Genomic DNA, 23,176 nt, shown 5'->3' on the forward strand with positions numbered 1-23,176 from the left:
CTTCGTGTTCCATGGACCATAGCACTTATAGTCTCATCTACAGCCACGTGTGTATCACGTTTTGAACTACATTCAGTTTAGACAAATGAGCTAGTATTTTCAATTGTAAGTTACCAAGGAAAAACGTATATTATGTATGCAGGCTCTATCATGGAGACACACACCAAAAAATGTGATAATTTTGGAAATATTTCTGTTTTAAGTAAACTGGAGCCCTTCAGCTTTCTGGGAAACTAAGCTGTATAAGAAGACTCATTCCTGAACCTCATGAATGGCTAAGATTTTTGTAATTTTCATGATGGTCATGTATATTACCTTTTTAAAAATTAAAAATTATCTACCTTTGATCTTGATATAGAAAATGTTTAAACAATTAAATTTGATAATTTTATAAATACTCTTATTAATACAACATTCTATATTAAAGCGGCTTGAAAAATTTGTGCTTAGATAGCTGACTCTGAAAAGATGAGTGGATTCTTTTAGGCATTCCCACTTTACTCTTACCAAATTGAAGTAAAAATTAGTGTGATAAGATGGTAGCTAAGTAGGATGATCTTACTTAAAGCAGAAATTTTGATACAGAAAAATTTAAATCTGTATTATAAATCCTCATCCCTTCATTGCCTTTACCTGATGCCTTCAATACATACCTATTTTCACTTGTATCAGAAGAAATAAGAAGCCTGCTATGGTATGTTCATCAAACAGTTGCAACCTGGAGGCCGTTTCCCTCTTTGCATAGATGGAGAATGTCTGAACTGTTGGAAGCCTCTGTGGGACTCCACAGCCACAGAGTATTTCCTTTTAAATCCTCACTGGCTGTCTCTCCCAAAGTCTGGTGTGTGTGTCTGTGTCAGATTTAGTAGGGAGCCGATTGGTTTGAGAGGTGACTTTCTGCCTTTGTGACTGGTACAGTTAGGAGAAATAAGATTTTCAGGAGTTCAGGAGAATTTGAAGGCTATATCAGTTATTTTTATTTGACCAACATGGTTGTCTTTTGTTAATTAAAAAAAAAAAACGAATTGCCAGTCTGCTTCCAGAGCACTGGACGTGCGTACAGACTTAAGAGACGCACGTCCAAGAGTATACTGCTGCTGCTGCTAAGTCGCTTCAGTCGTGTCTGACTCTGTGCGACCCCAGAGACCGCAGCCCACCAGGCTCCCCTGTCCTTGGGATTCTCCAGGCAAGAACACTGGAGTGGGGTGCCATTGCCTTCTCCAGTGCATCAAAGTGAAAAGTGAAAGTGAAGTTGCTCAGTCGTGTCCGACTCTTTGCAACCCCATGGATTGCAGCCTACCAGGCTCTTCCGTCCATGGGATTTTCCAGGCAAGAGTACTGGAGTGGGGCGCCATTGCCTTCTAGTGTACTATAATTATGTAACCCTCATCTCTCACGCCCAGATCAGAGTTTCTTTCAGGTAGTTTCTTAACCCTCCAGGTTTTAAGTATAGAATATCATGATCTTTCTTTGCTTTACTGTCCATAGGAAATGAAAATCTGATCTCTCATTTCTGAGTTTTTGAATATAACCGGGAACATTATTTCATTAAACCCCACATCATTTTTATCAGATATTTACCAAATTCATAAATTATCTGATAGATAAGAGCATTAATGACTGCTGTAAATCCAGCCCTTCACACTCATTCATTCATCAGCCAAGATTTCTGGAGCTCCACCAATTCTGGGCCCCAGAGATGAGCCACTCAAATATGGTTCCTGCTCCTAAGAAGTTTGTGATTGAATTGGGAAGCTTTCAAGAAAGCGGGTGGCTGAATATAAATGAAGAAGTGCTATAGAGATTCGGGAAATCTTTTAGAGCAGAGTGCCGGACCTCCGATAAGCTTGCTGAAAGGAGCTTCTGGTTTGTCTGAGTATTAACAGTCAGAGTACTCCTACTGTGAAATCCAAGTAGAGTACATTCTTCTTGCCAGATGCTCTACATTTTCAGAGCTGTAACTGACAGCCAGATGCTCGCAGGTGCCATTGCCTTGTGGTCCACTAACCACGATGGGATATTTGTCTGTTACACTTAGTAATAGAAAGGTGAGATTTTAAACATTCTGCTTTTTCTTTTCTTTTTCTCTGAATAATGTCAGCTGATGATACTAGGGCCATATTACCTACATGTAACTTGATTGGTTTTTGAGTCAGCCCTTGAATGACTTTTTAATCAGTTGTGTAACTATGCCTAATCATGATACTTTGTTTATTCACACATGTAAATAACCACATGTGTACTTTAATGTTTATATTTATTTAGATGAATTCAGAAGTTAGTCATCTGTGATTTGGGGCAAATATGAGTGGTGGTATCAATTCTCCCATTTGTCAGATTTGGTTAACAGTACCTGTATTTACCTAACAGATTAAATATTTAATGTTTATGGAATGTTTGTGTTTCATTAGAGGTATCACTATTATGGTTGTTCATATGATTTGCGAATCATTAGTACCAACCATAGATGAACACAGCTGCAGAAAAGATCACATTTTCAGACAAATTATGACTCACTCAGATGGCTTTAACTTTTTTGTTTTTTTAATATAAATTTATTTATTTTAATTGGAGGTTAATTACTTTACAATATTGTATTGGTTTTGCCATACATCAGCTTGAATCTGCCGCAGGTATACACGTGTTCCCCATCCTGAACCCGCCTCCCTCCTTCCTCCCCATACCATCCCTCTGGGTCGTCTCAATGCACCAGCCCCAAGCATCCAGTATCATGCATCAACCTGGACTGGCTATTCGTTTCATATATGATATTATACATGTTTCAATGCCATTCTCCCAAATCATCCCACCCTTGCTCTCTCCCACAGAGTCCAAAAGACTGGCTTTAACTTTTTTGAATCCCAGACTTTCATTACAAAAGTTTTGGGGTCACAGACTCTCAAAATATCTCTTTTGCTTCCTCCCAGTCAAGATCATCCACTTGTCAAAAAGCTGTGTGATAATTTGGCCTCTTTTGGGGGAAGCCTGAGATGAGAAATCCTTTCCTAAGGCCCAGTAACTGGTTTGATTCAGGACTCCATCTTATTTGTTTCCTCCTTGGGGTTCCTTTGTCTCAGGAAAACCCAAGTCTGAAGAACTGTACTCTGGCTAAAAAATAGGTGACTTTTTTGGAATATTGCACAGCAGTTTCTAGTGAAGAGGTGGTATTTGTCTTAGTATCCTGACACTATGCTTTTGAAAAGCTTGCAGTACCAAATTCCCATGTGGTTTATTTTTAGCTTGAGTCTACTCTGCTAGTGAAAATAAAGCTATTTTTGTAAGTGCTACTTCTAGTGCTTACAGCTACATTTGAAAAGAAGTCACAGAAAACAGTCCAGAACTATGTGCAGTGCCCAGATTGTTGCAGAATTGTGTTTTGAATAAATCTTTTTATGATGGCTGCATTTCAGCTATACCAGAGGGTTCAGCTCACATGATTCCCCCCCCGGTACACACACACACACACACAAAGGGGCTCATGGCCCCTTGCTTAGAGTACTTATTTCATCTGTGTGTTTGTCCAGCGTGTGTATGCTGGCTGTCCTTTATGCATTGTCTGCAGCCTCACTCGCGCACACAGACACTGAATAAATCTCTATGATGACGGGCCCCCTTAAGAGAACGGATTGCTCTTTTAGAGAGTTGTATGTTTCTATGGCAACTCCTTTCTAAAACTTTGAATTTTATCCATATATATTTTTCAGATACCAGAAACAAGGTTATGTTTAATTTAGAGACACTTTGAGTTTTGAAGAAGAGGAAATTGTAGCTCCTCAGCAGATGTCAAGAGCGTGCACCCTTTGTTTGAAAGCTTGTTGAAAAAAAAATGATTCTTTTTGTGCTTGACGCTTAACCAGAAGCCAGTGTTCCATTCAGACAAGGTTTTATTGTCAATTTTTCATGCTTCTTAGAGTAAGAGTCACACAGAGATATGCAACTTGACAAAACTAAAAAGGAGCCGAGTAGGCACAATATTTGGGGGGGTCTATCCCCACTTCTCTCCCCATTCCCAGTTTTGTACATTATGACGTACATTGAATTAAATTTACTTTCATCATCCACTTCCTTTTCTCTGTGTTGCCACAGTATCTATGGGTTCTCAGTTACCAGCTACATCTGAAGGTTATGTTCCTTTTCTGAGAAGGGGACCATCTCCATGGCTCAATGCTTTGTGTTTGTTAACAGTTGGGATTGTGGAAGAGATGTGGCTGTTTTCCGGAGTGATAAAATACCTGTATAACAACCATTTCCTAATTTTATAGGACAATTCAGACAAAGTAATTTGTTAAGTCTTTGAGGTCTGTATGTACGGATTTTAGTTTGCTTTTAGTTGTCTTACTTTGCTTTTAGGGTGTTTTGTTTCCTTTTATAACCCTTCTGTGTATTTCCACTCTTTCTCCTTTCTTGCTAAAACACAGATTTCATTTTCTTCAAATCAGATCAGCTGTGTGGCTGGTGCTGTTTTGCCTTTTCCACATGTTCTAATTGTTCCTTGGCTTGTTTTGTTTACTGTTTTTGCAGACCTGATTTGCCATAGTCCTTGCCTTTCATTCTACCAAACCACATCATTGATTTCCCAGTGGGGAGAAGACTGCCTTTTCACTGGGTAATTAGTTATCTCATTTCAAAAGGACCAAGTTTCTCTGAGATGCCTTTGTCACACTTTAAATGTCTGCTTGGGAGGATGATAGCCCATTTAGCTACATGCTCATCAATGTGGTGGAAGAAACGCATGGTTAGTCACCATGGAAATTCTGAAATATCTGAAGGGCAGAAGATGGTTAATTAGACCATTCATACTCAGTTATTGAGAGATTATGAGTTAGTTTATAGTGATAAGAAACCAAAGTAAGACAGAATATTTTTCAGCCCCATGAGGAAGTGGTAGTGTTGTTTATTCCCTTGGTGTATTTTCATTTGCTGAAGGAGGCTCTCCGCCACTTTGTCTCTAATAATTTTTGTGTGATCTCTTGCTAAGTAAGCCAGCATGCTCCCAAAAGGCACATGCATCTCACTGCTGTTACCTCTCCAGGATATGGAAAGAGAGTCAAAGCTAGACTCTTCACTGAAAGTGCAGGATGGAGGTAAGATTGCCCCTTAGCAGGCTCCCTCCATTCACAATGCTTTTGGGTCTTTCCGCATCCTCAGATCACCACCAATCTCTTGTTACTACACACCATGAACCCCTACCCAGGCCCCTGGCCCCATGCAGCCTGGTCTCAAGGCCACAGTCTTCCTCTACGTCCTTTTCCTGTCTTGGCCTCTTTATTTCCTTCTGTTCTCAATCAGTTACAACCAGGACCTCCCTGGTGGCTCAGTGGTAAAGAATCTGCCTGCAATGCAGGAGAAACAGGATTCTTGAGTCAGGAAGATCCCCCAGAGCAGGAAATGGCAACTCACACCAGTATTCCTGCCTGGGAAATCCCATGGACAAAGGAGCCTGGCAGGCTACAGTCCACAGGGTTACAAAAGTTGGACATGATTTAGGGACTAAACCACACCACCAGGGTTAGAATCTACACGTCCACTGCAGAAGGCATGGGTTTGATCCCTGGTCAGGGAACTAAGATCCCACATACCTTGTGATGTAGCCAAAAATAAATCAACAAAATGGAAAAAAAAATTAGTTACAACTGTGTGGCTTCACCTTTCAACCCAGGCTTCAGGTCAGCCCAGGCCTTGTCTGTCCCCTCACCCGCTCCATCTGGCTTTCTCCTTTGGGGCTACATTAAGCAACTAGAAATATTCACTGTGAAAAGACAAGGAATGGCCATTTAATATTCTCAAAGCAGCCATGCACCAAGACATTTTAGAGCCCTGTTTTGTTTCAAACTTGATGTGAACAAAAACGGTCTAAGATTTTTACAGTTTTAGAAATGCATGTGGTCATATTTTCTTATGCTGTGTACGACTCAGATGGTCTGGCTCCTCCCTTACCTCCTCAGCTTCGTCTTGCTCCAGATTTGCCCTCTCAGTCTGTTCTCCATCTGGCGGATGGCTTCTGAATGTGTCATAGTCCATCCTTCCACTTGGCCACTCCATATGGTCCCTCTGAAAGGTTTCTCCATCCCCTATCCCCAGACCTCAGTGTCCCTTCTTCAGGGAGGCCTCCCCTCACCCTCATCTAATCTCGGTGCCCTGTTAGAATACCATGGACCTTTTCAGCAGAGCATTTATTATAGTTGTAGCTTTGTCTTTATCTGCATGGTTATTTCATTAATTTCTGTCTCTGTCATTATCTCTAAGCTCCTACAGAGAAGCCATTCCTTGTCACCATGATTCCAGGACCAGCACAGGAGTGGACACACAGTAGGCACTTAGCGACTGCTGTTGAGTGACCATCTGCTTACATCTCTGGGGACCCACCCAATGGCCCTTGACCTCTTTCTTGCTAGCGCAGACCTGGTTGAAGTCTTTACTCTCTTCCAGCTGCTCTTGGGAAGCAGGCCCTAGACCCAGCCCATCCCCAGGGGAATTTGGGGTTAATCTAAGCAAATCAAAATATAGTGAGTCTCCTACATATGAACCTTCAAGTTATGAACTTTCAAAGATATAAACATGCATTCACATGTCCAGTCGCTTAAGTTAGATCACGTGTCTAGTGTACATTGTCACATGCATGCATTCTCTACAAGTGGTTGTGCTTTTGTGTACCGTACTGTACATTACTATATAGAGTACATTAGTACAGTGTCTTTATTTCAAGTCGAGGATGTCTGGAAGTAAGCATAAAAGCAGCAGTGATGTAGCTGGTACTACTGTACTTTTCAAGGTACTGTATTATAAGATTAAAAATATTTTCTTTAATTTTTTGTGTTTGTTTTTTATGTATTATTTGTGTGAAAAGCATTATAAACCTATCACAGTACAGTATTATGTAGCCAGTTTTGTTAGTGGTTACGTAGGCCAACTTGGTTAGACTTGTGAACAAACTGGACTTTGGACACACTCTTGGAATGAAACTTGTGTGTATGTAGGGGACTTAATGTACACAGAAAGATGGAAAGAACCTAGGTCCTCAGTGATATTGGTGAGCTGCTAAATAAACCATCTCCACTGTATCCAGGCAACTCTGTTGTATGAGATAGAAGGTCCTCTTATTTACTTAGGTCAATTCAGATATTTTCTGTATCTGAAAATATCCTGATATAGAATGTCATGAGTGAATGAACCCACCGATAATGATCAGCTTAATCTCACATCTTCCCGAGTCTCTTTGTAATTCAGTTTTCTCTTCATTTCCCAGCACATGAAGTGTTGGGCTGCTGTAGTGAAGAAGTCAGCCAACACTGACAACCAGTGATGTTGCTGTGCCCAGTCGCTCAGTCTTGTTTGACTCTGCAATCCCTTGGACTGTAGCCCACCAGGTTCTTCTGTCCGTGGGATTTTCTGTCCAGGCAAGAATACTGGAGTGGGTTGCCATTCCCTTCTTCAGGGGATCTTCCCCCACCAGGGATCAAACCCACGTCTCTTGCATCTCCTGCACTGGCAGGTGGATTCTTTACCACTAGTGCCACCTGGGAAGGCTTGAACCCCAAGTAACTCCTCTGTGTTTAGAAAAGGTTTTCCTTCCACTAAATGCTCCATACCCTGAACTTGAACTCACAGTCTTCTTCACCTCTCACCCTTTGACTCCACACTTTGTTCATTGCTCTTTGGGGCAAGCTCTTCTCTAGGGAGGTGGAGACTCAGGTTAAGTCATACCTCGCAGTTTCCTGTTTGTGACCCTGGAAGCTCTTGAAGGGTGCGGGCAGGTTTGATAGAAGCTGTAGGTGTTTTCAGACGCGGAGCTGGTTCATTCCCTGTGGCCGTTGCTCTCCTCCGTTCCTGTGCCAGCTCTTCACGCTGGATGCTGCACAGTATCTCTTTGTGTGGGGATGAAACTTTCAAGTCCTACCCATTCTGTACATACTGTGTCTTCTCTGGAGTTTGGCAAGTTGTATTTTAGCTCCCCTCCCCCAGCACACACACACAGACACACACACTTCTCCATTGTTACAGAATGTTTCTACACAAGAGAGGAGTTCTGTCTGTTTCTTGGCATTTTTGTTGGTGGTGGTAAGGCAGAGCTTTAAATGATCCTTGAAAATTCCATGCCTGGTGGGCAGAGGAGCCTGGCAGACGGTTCATGGGGCCACAAAGAGTCAGACATAACTGAGCAGACACACACACACACACAGACACACACACACACACACACACAGAGCTTTCTTTTTTAAAGTATTGCATGAATTTATTACTGATTCTTTTTAATGTTTTTTATTGTAGTAAAAGTCATATGATATAAAACATACTGTTTTAACCATATTTAACTGTGCAGTTCAGTGGCACTAAGTACATTCAGTGGTTATACAGCTCTCACCATCATTCATCTCCCGTATTTTTCACCTTCCTAAACTGAAACTCTGTCCCCATTAAACACACATTCCCCATTCCCCTTCCCCACCCCCTTCACCCCCCAGCCCCTGGCATCTACCAATTGTGCTTGCTTTCTTAAACCAAATAGGAATGATCTGCTTTGGCCCACCACCAGGGGCAAGTAACATTCTCCAAGATTAAGAAAATAATCCTAACCATTTCAAAAGGCAGTTAGGAGAAGAGTGAGGTATTCGGTGAAAGTGGTTTTTATGCCTGGGGAGGTGCTGTACATAGTATTCAAATTATAAGGATATAAAGACAAGCCCTTGTGAAGTATCTTTTCACACTGCCTGGTGCCTACCGGTTTCCCTCTTGACCCCCCGAGATGTGCGGGGCTGGTCATCAGTGTGGCTTCACGTACAACAGGGCTTAGTTACCCTGGAACCTTTAGCATGAGTCAGCTGCTTCTTCTGATAGCAGAATGTACCTGCTGGCCTCTGAATTTGATTTCTTTTTTAACCTTGGTGATTTATATTGAAATATATATATATATATATATTCCTCGTAGGTAGTGATGAGGCAACTTCCTCATCTTGTTATCTGAAAAAGGGGCTTTTTGCAGTATTGATAGTTGATCTGTGTCTTGTTCTGATTCAGTCAGCTGGCATTTTTGCACACCTACTGTGTGCCACACATGCTTCCACATCCAGATGTGAATAAAACAGATGAACATTTCTGCCCTCTTGGAGCATATATTCTACTGGATGGAAACAGAAAATAAGCAGGAAACAAATAAGCAAATTCTAATATGTTTGGAGATTATGTGTGTCCGTGCATGTTCAGTGGCTCAGCCGTGTCCAACTCTTTGTGACCTCACAGACTGTAGCCCCCCAGGCTCCCCTCTTCATGGGATTTCCCAGGCAAGAATACTGGAATGGGTTGCCATTTCCTCCTCCAAGGGATATTCCCGACCCAGGGATTGAACCCGTGTCTCTTGCACATCCTGTACTGGCAGGCAGATTCTTTACCGCTGAGCCACGGGGGAAGCCTGTTTGGAGATAATAATTGCTATTAAAGAAGAGGAAAAAGTAGAGCAGGATAAGAAAAGTGTCAGTTTGGGGATACGACAAGGTTGAAGTTTTAAGTTAGGTCGTCAAAGCAGGCCTCCTGTGTCTTTGGTCTTTGTTGTTGTCATTTCTACAGAATGTTGTAATGGTTTAATATTGCAGGTGAACTGTTTGCATAAATTAAATGTCTGAAATGAAAGTCATTCAACTGAAGACTAAAAATCTGGTTGCTAAATGCTTGAGAAAGCATGGGATACTGAACTGGCCCTTGTCTGGAATTCTCAGGTTCCCTTAGTTTAGTGTCCTTTTCCAAAAACAGTTTTTATTTTGTATAGTCTTCTAGTAGAGGGTATCGCTGACACCTGCTTCCCTGTGTTTACAGTTAAACCTAACAAGCCATCTTTCCTCCAAGACCAAGAGGCTTGTCCACAGCGTTCCCCTTCAGTGTTCTAAGAAGGCTTCCCTGGTTGGCTTTGCAGCCCATAACAATGATTGGATTTGCAACCCGCTCCTGGTTCAGCCACGCAGGGAAAAAACACTCAAGTTGTGGATATTCTCCCCTTTAAACACGTGTTTTGTGTTTTGGTGGTTTGGGGTTGTTGTGTCTTAGGCATGGAGCTTATTATATCCATACAAGTTACAGATCACAGACAACCCTGCCTGGAATATGTATGTATGACACTGTATGTCTACTGTGTGTATGGTCTCCTTGGGCAGGGATCCTTCTGCCCATTTGCTGTGTGACCTGAAGCAAAGATGAGCCTTCTTCAAGGTCTGGAGTGTGTGTGTGCACCCTCTCCCGGGTTTGGCCTCTCCTTGCTGCACACAGCCTTTGTGTTCTCCCAGAAGCAGCTGAGTCTTGGGAGAGGCTGGCACATGGCTCCTCCCATCATTGCTCTGGGGCAGGACCACGTCAGGATTGCACTTGGTTTTGCCTCCGGTCCAGTACTGAGTAGGACAGTGCTCTTCACAAGGTCAGCTGGAGCTCAGGCCATCAGAGTGAGTGTGCTCTGAGGGTTGGCAGATGTCTTTCCATCCCTTGCCTGGAGGGGAAGTTGCTCCCTGTCACTCACCAGATTCAGAGGGTGGGATGATCCGTGGGAGCAAGGCTAGAACCTTTAGAGCGTGGGTCCTCCAGAGGCGCTGGGTGGCCACCCTGGCTTATGGCCAGATCTGAATCTGCCACTCATATTCTGAGTTGCGCAGTGCCCTTCTGTCACCTCCTGAAAAACAGTGACCTTGAGAACGTCGCATACTTTCTCTTAGCCTCAGTTTCCTCATTTATAAAACGGGACAAGGACTTCCCCGGGGGCTCAGTGGTAAAGAGTCTGCCTGCCGATGTAGGAGACATGGATTCGATCCCTGATCTGGGAAGATCCCACACACCACAGAGCAACTAAGCCCGTGCACCACAAACTGTTGAGCCTGTGCTCTGGAGCCCGGAAACCGCAACTCCTGAAACCTGAGCAGTCTGGATAGACTCTGTGCTCAACAAGAGAAGCCTCCACAATGAGAAGCCTGCACACTGCATCTAGAGAGCACCCCCCACTCTCTAAACAAGAGAAAACCCCGAGCAGCAACAAAGACGCAGCACAGCCATAAACAAATAAAAGTATATAAAAATAAAAGGAAGTGGCTAGTTTCCAAATTACTTCAAGATTATTTCCACTTATGTTTTCAAGGACACCATTAACTGTCCTTCTCCTAAAAATTGGCCTTTTTTTATATGATGAGGCTCTTCTGCTTCTTCACTCTTTATCCTTCTCAACTCTCCATGAATGGGTCTTATTCATGATTGACCTGAAATACTGAGTTTGCACTGGTATCTCTGAGTAAGGAGTTGGGCTTTTGACAAAAACATGTTGTGGCCCAAAGTCTGTATTGCAGAAGAGACAGGGGAGTGGAATTGCATGCTCTTGTTCTTTTAGTATTCCTATTTAATTAGAAAAGAATCTTTAGCTTAGAGGTAAAATGGCCCAAAGCCATATAACATATGAGTCTCTAGAACTGGAAGTCACTTCTTTGGAATATGATGCATATCCTTGGTTATGAATTGATACCAATATCTTATGTGAAATGCCTATACTCTGGAAAATTATACTATTCTAGATATACACCTAATAAATATACCTGTCTCTCAAAAAAAGATTGGAGCCAGTTCTTTTGTCTCTAACTAGGGACATAGCAATGTGTACATTGATGGGATTCCGTCTTATTTTTAAGATTTTCCAGAAAGAAGATTTCATAACTTTTCTCATTGATCTACTCCACTGTTTAATTGGGTCAGATGCCAGAACACTCTTTTTTATCTAACTTAAATCTCTCATGCTGTGGCTTAAGTATACTTTCTCTCACTCTGCCTAGGATATTAAAAGCAACTAATGGCCATTATTCATAATAATGTTCATAAAAATCCTCTGTGTATTTGAAATGTTAATACTGTAACTGACAGCAAGCATAACTCCCAAATATCAGTTGAGTTTAAAATAGAGAAGAGAGACCAGCTCATAATAAATGTAGAAGACATAGTAGTGTTTAATTTTGATGAATGAGTAATACTGTTAACTAATGTGACTTAGACTAAATGAAACACATTTATCTATTAATTCATTCACTTAAATATTTATTAGGCACCTACTTTGTGATATTGTGTTATATTCAGAAGTACCAGAAGAAGATAAATCATGGAATTGAGATGATTGCAAGGCAAGGGATTTTTTTTTTAAGTAGAACTTAGGCATATTCCTCAGATTGTGAAGCTAGAATAACCCAACCTTAAGAGGATAACTCTTGTTCTATCTAATAAACCTGTGATATGTACAACCATATCTTGAGGCATGCCTGAAAAGACAGTCTGCTGATTAGAACAGGCTTCACTGGTGGCTCAGTAGTAAAGAATCCACCTGTCAATGCAGGAGACTTGAGCTTGATCCCTGAGCTGGGGAGATCCCCTGGAGAAGAAAATGGCAGTATTTCACTGCAGTATTCTTGGCTGGGAAATCCCCTATGCACAGAGGAACCTGGTGGGCTACAGTTCATGGGGTTCACAAAAAGTCGGACACAACTTAGCGGTTAAACAAGAACAATCTTACAGCATTTCTATTATATTTACAGCTGCCCCATTACTAAAATCTATAATAGGAATCAAAATTCTATTCTTCATTGTCCTTGAGCCCTCCAATTGGTAACCCCTTCATTTCAGTGTTAATGTTGAAGAGATCCCTGTGTCTTTCCATGTATATTTGGGCATGTGTAAGCATCAGTCAGTGTAGGACTATAAGAGGTTTATCACTAGAAATAAATTACAGAGTCATGGAGCATGAAAATGATGTGCCCGGGAATGCAGAATACCGGCTTACCTTCTGCCTCCTTCCTTTATCATAGACAGCAGAGGCACAAAGGAGCAAGAGATTTATTCTGAAGCCATTTGACGCTGACCAAGCAATTTATAACAGATGAAATGCTGATTTATTGCTGCGAAGAAAAGAATGGGTGTTCTTGCCCAAATGCCATTAATAGCTTTATTGTTTCAAGTGCAAATTATATTCAGCAATTTGTTAGTCTCCTTTGGAGGCGAAGTTGAAGTAATTCAGTGTAGGCTTTCAGCAGAAAAAGGACAAAGTAATTAGCAAATGGTAAAAGAATTCATTCACCAAGTTTGGCTGATAGTTGAATTCTCTGTCTGAACTGTAAAGACGTAGAAAACATAGCATTTAAAAAATACAAGGTGATACAAGCATTTGTTTAAGACAGAAAAGCCATAGGCGGGCTCTGTAGAGTGAAGAATAGTCTTCTGTAGGTGCTGCTGGTGGTGTCTACTATATGGTGACATTGTGCTAGTCATCAGACAGAAGGCAGAACTGAAAAAACAAACATTGCCCCTGCCCTTAGGGACCTTACTCTCTGATGGCAAGAATAAGATAATTCAAAATTCATTCAAATATATGACAGGAGAGTATCAGTATTTCAAGAAAGGTACACTTGAAGTGTTTCCAAGGAGGAAAAGATGGCATTCAGAAGGTGATATTGGAAGTCAGTTTTAACAGATGCCTAAGATTTCTGTAAGTGTTAGTCACTCAGTGATGTCCAACTCTTTGTGACCCAATGGACTGTAGCCCACCAGGCTCCTCTGTGCATGGAATTTTTCAGGCAAGAATACTGGAGTGGGTTGCCATTCTCTTCTTCAGGGGGTCTTTCTGACTCAGGGATTAAACCCAGGTTTCCCGCATTGCAGGCAGATTCTTTTATGTCTGAGCCACCAGAGAAGCCTGGTGTAGTCACAGTTTGGGCTGTAAAGCAATTCTAGACTGAGGGAATGCCCAGAAGTGGAAAGTCTGGGCTGATTGGTAGACTCTCTGATACCTAAGTTGTGATGGGATGACCATAAATTCCAGTTTGCCCTGGATGGTCCTTGGGCCACATGTTGTCCCAGTGTAATTATTAATAGCACTCTCTTTCACTCTTAAGAGAGGGGTGGAATGAAAGGGTGGGAGAAAGGCTCAAGAAGGAGAGGATATATATATATACTTACGACTGATTTGTATTGTTGTATGGCAGAAACCAACACATTGTGAAGCAATGATCCTTCTGTTAAAAAAAAAAAGTTATTTTATAATTTACCAGTAATATGGTAAATTATACAGTAAATTTGGTGGCCATGAAAATGTCCACTCTGCTCTCCTGCTTGGTTTAGGAAGCGCTGCCAACTGACATCCCCAGCTGTGGGCCCCTCTGGACACGCCATGCCTTGGCCCCTCGACCATGCTTCCTTGGGCTACTAGGCAGGACACAGGCTTCCTCCACGGAGCTGCTTTGGCTCGAGCACTCTCCACTGGCATGGCTAAACCTTCTTGGAATCGTGCTGCTCTCTTCAGATGCTTTCCACCTAATCCCCCTCCCTCCTCCTCTCCTTTACACGTACCACACATCTCGATCTGCAGGTTTTCTGTGCTTTCCTTGCTCCCCTGCCCGAGAAACTTCTTGCACATATAATCTCATGTTAGTGTCTGTATCTCAGGGGAACTGAACTCATGCAGTGGCCCTAGTTACTGGTAAGTATTAAATACTGCATGAGGATAAGACTAGAAAGAAAAACTGGGACCATGTTATAGGCAACTTTGAAAAGTGCTTGGAAGCATTTGACCTTAATTCATTAGACTCTGGGGCTTCCCAAGTGGCGCTGGGCAGTGGCAAAGAACCCACCTGCCAATGCAGGAGATGAAGATTCAATCCCTGGGTTGGGAAGATCCCCTGGAAGAGGATATGGCAGTCCACTCCAGTATTCTTGCCTGGAGAATCCCCATGGACAAAGGAGCCTGGCAGGCTACAGTCCATAGAGTTGCAGAGTCAGACATGACTGCAGTGACTTACCACGCACGCATGCATTAGACTGTGAGGCTCCATGGAGGGTAAAATAATGATTAATTACTTGGTCCTCCTGATGAAGAGAAAGATCACTGAAACAAGGAGGTCAGTTAGGAAGGTTCAGCAATTGTCCAACAAGAGCCTAAATAAGAATAGTGTTTGTGATGACAAACCCTGGCGTGGCTTTGAGAGACATTGCAGAGGCAAGAGCTGTGGATTTGGAGATAGTGACAGAGAGAGGAATCAGATTATTTAATCACTCTGTGCCTTAGTTTCCTCATCTGTGAAACAGGAACTACTCCAAGCCCTACATCACTCATAAAGTCATACTGAGAATGAAATGAGTATTTATTTCAAAAATTTCAAATATAATTTAGAACAGTACCAACTCTTAGGAGGTTAGCAAGTGTTTCTGCATTTGTTTGCCCATTGCCATATGGCAGCATCATCCAGTAGAACTTTCTGCTGTTGTGAAAATGTTTTCTATTTGTGCTGTCTAGTACAAGAACCACTAACCATGTATGGCTGTTTTGAGCACATGAACTGTGATTAGAGTGACTGAGGAATTGAATTTTTGTTGTTGTTGTTCAGCCGCTAAGTCGTGACCCCATGGACTATAGCACACCAGGCCTCCCTGTCCCTCACTATCTTCTGGAGTTTGCCCAAGTTCATGTCCATTGAATCGGTGATGCTATCCAACCATTTTCATCCTCTGCTGCTCTCTTCTCCTTTTGCCTTTAATCTTTCCCAGCATCAGGGTCTTTTCCAATGAGTAAGCTCTTCACATCAGGTGGCCAAAGTATAGGAGCTTCAGCTTCAGCATCAGTGCTTCCAATGAATATTCAGGGTTGATTTCTTTTAGGATTGACTAGTTTGGTCTCCTTGCAGTCCAAGGGACTCTCAAGCTTCTTTTATCCAACCCCACAGTTCAAAAGCATCAATTCTTTAGCCCTAAGCATTCTATGGTCCAACTCTCACATCCATACATAACAGTTGGAAAGATCATACCTTTGACCCTACGGACTTTTGTCAGCAAAGTGATGTCTCTGCTTTTTAATACACTGTCTAGGTTTGTCATAGCCTTACTTCCAAGAAGTAGGTGTCATTTTAAACTGAATTTTTAACTTCATTCAGCTGAAACTTGAATAGTCATATGTGGTGAGTGGCTGCATTTAGAAGTATCACCTAAATCTCAGAGTACTAAACAAACTAATAGTAATCGCAGAGTGAGAGTTGATTCTTATATTCTCAAATGCCTGTTAAACTGCTGTGACTTACTTGTGAGTAAGCCGGTAGGCTCGGTTGCTGATCACTGTAGTCAGAGATAACCACAGAGAGGGCTGTGATCCTAATCAGACTCTGGTGAGGTGATCAGAGCAGTTAAGAAAGGAAGGGAGGAGGAGAATATTTCCAGTAACTCTGCAACGAGAAAACTACTTGAGACTTGATGGAGAGCAATCGTGTCGTGGTTTCTGCAAGTAGCTAATAGGTGGTTAAGACCTTCCGTTAAATGGAATCTGGACTGTCAACTGTCCCTTTCCCAGGCCAAAAGAGAAGAAGTGTCGCACTGCCTGCTATTATGTTTGCCTACCAGTAATAGCCAGGATAGCACTGTTATTATGTAAGGTCACAGCTGAGGACTGCCGGTAGTTCAAGGACAGCACTAATTGGAACTCCAAGGGATGTATTAGAAGGAAAGGTGCACAGATTTCTTGGTATGTGTAAGGGTAGGATAAAAAGACATTTGTGCGCCTATAGATCCAAAAATAAGACCTTTTAAATGGACTCCTTCCCTTCTCTGCATCCCCTTGTCCTGCTTGGGCAGTGCTGGCCTTTCCAGTTCCAGGAATATCTCTCTGGATGGGGAGTTTGTGTGGGGCTTGCAGCCAGCTGCCCCCACATCATTGACTCACCATTGAGATTTATGATGCCTTTGAAACTCCAGGTGCCTCTGCTGTTAAGTAACCTGTATGAATCAGGGTCTTTCTCTCAGGAGATGAAGGAGGCAGATGTGTAGCACCGTAGCAAGAGGGAGAATTTTCAGTCTATCCGGAGAGAAGATCATAGCTGTTGATTGCTAGACCCATGCCCAGTGCTAGTTATTTTAACTTCAGTGTTCTTATCTGTAAAATGGGAGTGCTGGTATTCTCAGAGTTACTTAGAAGATTACATGAGTTGACAGGAGCCTTTTATGTGGAAGTGCTGGAAGAAATGTTCATTCCATGTGCCTTACTGTACCTCTAGTCTCCTAATTTTCTTAAGTTCCCATCCATTATTGTTCCAAAACCCAGTGTTACATGGGACCCTCAATTCTGTTAAACCCCAGCTCCCAAATCACACACGCACATCCCTCCCATGCACTTGGCCTTGTGGAGCAACTTTGAGCAGCCTTCCCTCCCTCTCTTGTGGTCACTTCTAGTGTTCCCAAGGTCAGAGCCTACCTGTCCTGTACACCTTGGTTCCCCATCTACCAAACGAAGAGAGTGACGAGGGGAGCTGAAAGCCCTACAGCTCTAGCATTTGATAGGTTTCTGTACACAAGACCACCACCTGATTTTGTTCCTTTTTTAAAAACACTTGTTGATTTTTTCTCTTTATCAAAACCCACAACATTTTTAAAATATATATTTTTAAGAAGAAGCAAGCAAGGAAGGAATTAAAGCATTCTTGAATTTACCACCTCTGGAAACTCCTGTATGCATTCTGGTTGTATCTTATAATCTTGTGTGTGTAAGACAAAAATCTAATCATTTCCACTTTTTGGTAACATCCTTCCTAAATGTCATCATTTCTTGAATATTTTTTCTGCATCACTAAACATTCCTCTACCCCATCACTTCACATGCCTGTCTAGAATGCCATGTTTGAATGTATTCTGATTTATTACTGGACATTGAGGTCGTTTCTCCTTTTTTCCACTTGTGTGAACAAGGCAGAACATTATAGAAAAAGCAGCAAATAGCATCCTCACACATACAACTTTTCACGTATCCTTGAAATGGAATTACCAGATCAAAAAGCATGCACATTTTTAAGGGTTATAGTACCACATTGTCAAGTTAGCCTGCTGAAAGGATGGATCTGTTTTCTCCTCCCATCAGGGCTCATAAGGCTTGGACCACTTGATTCCTGATGGAACCAGTAGTCCTACTTGGGGGAAAAATTCGAGGAAGAGAGAAAGAAAAATAACGCTTTTTCCTACTGAGGTCTCATATGTTTTTAAGCTCTCCTTGAATAGGACGTCTCCTTGGCTTGAGTGGGATTCTTATTTATCACCCACTAGCTTCCTCTGCCTCCTCTAAATTGCCACCTTTAAATCAACACACTGTTCCTTTGAAGTGTCGACCCTCTGGGAAAAGCCTTTCTGCACCTCTGTCTCATCAAACTGGAGAATCTCATCAGAGTCTTTCTTTCATCTCATCTCATTCTGCAACAATATTTTTTCTTTTCTCTCATATTGCCTTTTTGATTTACTGCTTTAATTTGGCATGTGGGTTCTTTGTATCACCATTCTGGATAATTCATGCCAGTCTAGGTTGAATATTCTATAAAAATTGTGTGAAATATTCTGTGAAAGATGTCTTACAGATTTAAAGGATGGCCAAAGAGAAAAGGCTGAGCGCTTGTAGTAACTACACAACTTGTGATTCCAAGGGCTCAGGAGACTACCTTTTCTCTAGTTGGATAAGGATAAGCAGTTTTGTTTTGTTTTTTCCTGATCAATTTCTCTGGGACATAGATTGTGGCTTTAGCAGGTTGATCAGACCACATTCCATCATTTTCAAGGATGTGAATACACAGGTTCCTTAGAGGAAGAGTCTGGGGATCAGGCTTAGAGAAAGGCCCCATCCACCTCCTGCCTGGGATCCAGGACAGCGGGGAGCAGCTGGGGAGAGACGTAGCGCTTTTCTTAGTGTCCTGTTTCAGCGGCTTGTGGGAAGGCTTATGCTGGAGTGATGTGACAAGCTGTGAACAGCAGATCAGAGAAAAAAACGTGAGATAATTTAATTGAGGAGCTTGGGGAGAGGACAGCTGAAGAGCAGAGAGCAGGGACGTGGAGAAAAAGGGCTTCTGAGGAAGGGATAAATTATGAAAGAGCCTTCTGAGCACAGTATGAAAAAAGTGCTTCCTCATTTCTCTGGCAGTTTGGGTCAATTTCCTACCCTCACATACTTTGCAAAAAAGGAAATAATTTATTTTTATTACTGCCCCATTCTCATTATGGCAATTTTTAATATCACATATAGCAAGCCACCCATTTCTGCTAACTTCCTCTTTTTTCTGGGTTTGGTATTTACTATTTCTGCTATATTCTACCATTTCGGGAAAAAATCTTTTTTTGTCATTTTCTTTTCCTTTTTTTAAGTAGCAGTAGAAATGTGAGACTGACAAGCTACGGTGTGTTCTCTTTGAAATATCTTTTGGTGGCTACTGGAGGTCTTTTTATTTCTTCGACTGTCATTTGCTCTGAATTCTGAAATTTTATATCTTCATTCCCAAACAACTTTTTTGAGCTTGTTTCATACTTCAATCCTTATTGTTCACTCTGATTCACATTATTTAAACACTACCTAGTCTTTTAGTAAACCTCAACTAATATCCTTCCTGGGTGCTTGAAAAAAACAACAATTCAAAAATGGCTTTCCTGGAGATTTTAAGGTAGTTGTTTATTCAAGTTGAAATAATTCATTTACTAAAATTTTCGGCTGTCCATTTCTTTCTGTGTTGAGACCAGTTTATTTAAGAATAGCTGGCCATCTCATTTAGAACAAGGTTTTGAAAGTGTTGCCCATCAGCTTTGGATCATGGCATGATTAAAGCCATTTTAGACACTTCCATCTTTACATTTTATCTAGAAGACTTTACACACTGTAAATGACAGAATCAGTGCCTCAGCGTAAAATCATCAGCTTCAGTCCTTGAGGGAAGATTCCACTGGAATATAAGGATTACCACCACCACCCCCCAACACACACACATACACACATACACACACACACACACACACACACACACACACACACAGCAATGACTACGTCAGTACACCATGACTTAGAGTTGAACACAGTGTTTGTTGGAGCATCACTTCTGTGTTTCTGTGAAATCGTCTTTGGCCACACATAGTAACAGGAGAATATTGCTTCTAGCATATAACCCCAAATTCAGTACCCCTAAATGTATCTTTTTAAAAAATCCTTCATCTTTTCAGCTTTTGGGGATTCTCCTTCTGTGCCCATAAATCTATATATATAATTTTTTCAGGTTTAAAAAAAATTCTTATTGGAGTATAGATAATTTAAAAATTCTGTGTTAATTTCTGCTGTACAGAAAAGTGAATCATTATATATATATATATAAAATGTCTCTACTCTCTTTTAGATTTTTTTCCCATAGATCATTACAGAGTATTAAGAAGTGTTCCCTGTGCTATACAGCAGATCCTTATTAGTTACCTATTTTGTATATAATAGTGTGTATATGTCAATTCCAATCTCCCAATTAAAGTCCTCCCAACTACCCTGTAACCATGTTTGTTTACTACATTTGTGATTTTATTTCTGTTTTGTAAATAAGTTCATTTGTACCATTAAAATTTTTTTACTTCTTAAATTTTTTATATCTATTTCTTTTTAATTTTTAGCACTTTATTTTTAATTGAAGGATAATTGCTTTACAATATTGTGTTGGTTTCTGCCATACATAAACATGAATCAGCCATAAGTATACATATGTCCTCTCCCTCTTGACCCTCTCTACCACCTCCCAACCCATCTCACCTCTCTAGGTTGTCACAGAGCCCTGGTTTGAGCTCCTTGAGTCATACGGCAAATTCCCGCTGGCTATCTGTTTTACATATAGTAGTGTATATGATTCCATATGTACTCTCTGCATCTGTCCCACCCTCTCCTTCCTGCCTCTCATGCCAGTAAATCTGTTCTTTATATCTGTGTCTCCATTGCTGCCCTCCAGATAGGTTCATCAGTACCATCTTTCGAGATTCCATGTATGTGTGTTAATATACAATACTTGTTTTTCTATTTCTGGTGTACTTCACTCCAAGTAATAAGCTCCAGATTCATCCACCTCGTTAGAACTGACTCAAATGTATTCCTTTTCATGGCTGAGCGATATTCCATATATATATATATATATATATATATATATATATATATATATATAAACACACACATATATACCACAGCTCCTTTATCCGTTTGTCTGTCAGTGGACATCTGGGTTGCTTCCATGTCCTAGCTGTTGTAAATAGTGCTGCAATGAACAATGGGATACATGTGTCTTTTTCAGTTATGATTTTCTCAGTGTATATTGCCCAGTAGTGGGATTGCTGGGTCATATGTTAATTTTATTCCTAGTATTTTTAAGGAATCAGATTCCACATGTAAGCAATATGATATACATAGAATCTGATGTAAAATTTTTAAAGCGAAGTTTGAATGTCAGACTCTTACTTAAGTTTCATTTGTTCCTAATTCCATGATTGAAATTCCATAGTTGAAAATTTGTTGGAAGTCAAAGAGAAAAGGTCATGAAATGGCTCAGCCAGTCACTTAAGGACTTTGTCAGTTTCCACCAGTTTCTCTCAAGCTGCCTTCTACACACACCCCATCTTCTTGCTTAAACTAGGTGTTTTCCCTCTATATGCAAATCCATTCATGTCCTTTTGGAAGATGACACTCTTTTTTCTTGGGGTTATCATTCCTTGCTATTGAGTGGGTCAAATGGTTCAAATTAGTCAGAGGGAGACTTAAATGATGAACTCATATATTTCAATATGAATTTGATTTTAAGTCCTGGCACATCAGTCATATTTAGGAGAATGTCACTCTCTGCACTTTTGAAAGGATATACTTGCAGTAAGAGACCCTCTAGGGACCTTCAGGAAACCTTATCAAGCATTTTTCCATCATCCTGAGGGAGCTTGGATTGTATTTTAAGTGTTTTGCACTTAAAAAGTTTTCCGCGTGAACCAATTTTGTAAAAAGCTGACTGCATACTGATTTTGTAAACCCCTTTCCTCCTAACCCTGCATATCTTCCCAAGTTTATCTCCAAGTGCTTCCTATCACCCAAGCACTTAAACAAGATTGCAGACATTTTCATCTAAGCTGGTAGCAGTTAATTGCCTGTCTTTGTCTGCATTTCAGCACTTAATACTATTTTGACAGGGGTTGCATACTCTCTGTCTTTCTGGAATTTTTTAAAAGTGCTCTTATGAGTAATTTGAGAAATTCCAAGTGTAGATGAGTTGAGCTGTTCTTTCCTTTGTTGGGTTTTTTTTTTTTTTTTTAGGGACATTTAAAGAGGACCCACTGTGTGTCCGGTAACATGGTCTCCTCACTCCCACAAACATTGTCTAACTTTATTGCTTCTTCCCTTGGCTCTGCACCTTGAATATCCACTGTAATCTCACGGTGGGAGTGGAGTGAGGCCAGGGGGTTGCAGGAGGAGAGAAGAAAGGTCATGCTCTCTGGGCGGTACATCCATTTTGATCGGTGATTCAGTCTGCAGTCTCAGCTGCATTGCTTCTTCCATCCTTAGGTGTCTGGTTGGTAAAAATCCTGGTTGCTTATCAGCAGAGGTGATTTGTCATCAAGGATGGCAGTGGCACTCTGGGAAGTTTCAACATGAGTTTGTTTCTGTTTCCTTTACAAAATCTGTGTTTGCTCACCTGCATGGTAGGTGAATGGGAGACAGCTCACCCAATGGAGTGTGTCAGGAGGGATTACCGATTTCTTTATGGTTGCTTCTTGAGTATTTGTAAGAAATTGGCTTTATTGCTGTTCTCAGTAGGGCTTACTCACCCAGTCAGTGTTTCAAAACCTCAGGCCTGTCATCCCAGAACAGCAGTGTTCCTGGAGGTGCTTTCCCTAACCTGAGGCATAAACCCCCCTCAGGTGCAGCAGGCCTGGCTGCAGTGTCCCTTTCCTGGCCAGGCCCCACTGTCCTCTTTTGGGCCCTGTCTGCTGACAGCTGCCCGGGCCTCCTTTACCTCAGGGATAAGCGTCGTACCTGCACTTTGCTCTTGACACCAGACTTTGATTTTTCTCCCCTTTCTTCCTTCGTTCCTCCCTGCCTCCCGCCCTTCTTTCCTCCCTCCCCTCCTTCTTCCTTCCATTCCTCCAGCAAACATTTATTGAGCACCTACTGAATACCTCACACTGCGCAAAGTCCCAAGAATCCAGAGTTAAATAAATAAGCCTTTTCTCTGTGTTGTTCACAAGTAACTAATGAGGTTTGCCCCAAAAGCAAACCATAGGTACCTGTTTTCTTAAATGAAGGGGAAAATAGTATCTTTAGCTGAATCAGCTCTGTGTTTCTAGATGGGATTGCCCACAACTTTGTTATCAGGGAGTAGAGTCTAGCATG

This window comes from Capricornis sumatraensis, chromosome 13 (genome assembly GCF_032405125.1).
Source record: "Capricornis sumatraensis isolate serow.1 chromosome 13, serow.2, whole genome shotgun sequence".
In the NCBI taxonomy this organism is placed as follows: Eukaryota; Metazoa; Chordata; class Mammalia; order Artiodactyla; family Bovidae; genus Capricornis; species Capricornis sumatraensis.